The 1261-nt window shown below is 37.6% G+C and overlaps 1 non-coding gene across 1 annotated transcript; it reads right to left on the bottom strand.

Annotated features, from left to right (window-relative positions):
- Positions 1-599: 599 nt before the first annotated feature.
- On the bottom strand, positions 600-671 carry TRNAS-GCU (transfer RNA serine (anticodon GCU)). Its single transcript has one exon. It is a non-coding gene; the product is annotated as a tRNA-Ser (tRNA).
- Between the last annotated feature and the right edge of the window lie 590 nt (positions 672-1261).

Raw genomic sequence — 1261 nt, 5'->3', positions numbered from 1 at the left:
TTTGGCGATTGGGTCCCCTAAAAAATTCCAGTCGCCCTTTAAAAAGGGAAGTATATACGGTGTTTCTCCCGCCTTCTTAGCGTAACTTCGTGGTGTAGTGGTCTGCACGCTCGGCGCGTATTCCACAGGTTCATGGTTCGATTCCCGGCGCTGCTTCCATAAAAATACTTAACAAAAATCTCTACAAAAACGTTTTTATTTCAAACAAATAAGTATTCCAAAACTTTTCTGACGTTTCTCCAAACACGCTTTTCAGACAAAAGATTCGTATATGTCCATATAGCAGAATGAGCTTAGAGAGTCACTAGGATTTTGGGAAGCAGAAAAGGTGAAAAATATGCAACCGCCTTCGCCGGGAACCGAACCACGGTTCTCTGGAATACCGGCCCAGCGTGCTACCGTTACACCACGAAGGCACGCTAAGGAAGTAGGAGAAATACCTTATATACTCCCCTTTTTAAAGGACGACTAGAATTTTAGGGGACCTAGTCGCTAAATCCTGGGTGCGGAGAATCATCATCCACAACCCTTTTAGTTCGGGCGCCACTTGTACAGTCATTAGGATTTATGGAAGCAGAAAAAGGTGAAAAATATGCAACCGCCTTCGCTGGGAATCGAACCACGGACCTCTGGAATAGCGGCCCAGCGTGCTACCGTTACACCACGAAGGCACGCTAGGGAAGTGGGAGAAATATCTTACAAGCTTGAGAATCCAAAAACTTTAACGCATGAAGTTAGAATATCTAAGAGCAAACTAATCATATTTTCAATGTTTAATTTAACTAAATAAACTTATTTAACATAGTCTGATCAATGTCTTAGTTGACGAAAGCCTTATTTACTAGTATTTAGCAACAAAACAGAAATACAGATAAATTACTTTCATTTTCCGAAGAAATTAAAGAAATAGAATTAAAAAAAATCCGAAATATTATGTATGTATATGTATTAAATATTATGTATGTATTAAATATTATGTATGTATTAAATATTATGTTCTTCGCACTTAAACCATAAAATTCAATTCAAGAGCAATATCATAAAATATTTAAAAAAGCATATCTTAAGGATTTCCGATACACAATCTCGCGCGCTGGAGATGCAAAAATGTCTTTTCTGCACGACGTTGCCATCGCTCGCTTTGTAATCCTTGAGTTTGTTAATCAAATATTCCTTTAGTTTTACAAAATAAGAAATCGATAATGAAAGAAATTCCAGATTTCAAATTTGGGCTTTTAGATGCTCTTATTCGCAGAAGGTT

The sequence above is a fragment of the Stegodyphus dumicola genome, chromosome 7, assembly GCF_044657685.1.
Source record: "Stegodyphus dumicola isolate Sdum_Otavi_A_Nest chromosome 7, ASM4465768v1".
In the NCBI taxonomy this organism is placed as follows: Eukaryota; Metazoa; Arthropoda; class Arachnida; order Araneae; family Eresidae; genus Stegodyphus; species Stegodyphus dumicola.
Note: the sequence above shows the minus strand (reverse complement) of the source record. Positions and strands in the feature narration are given on the sequence as shown.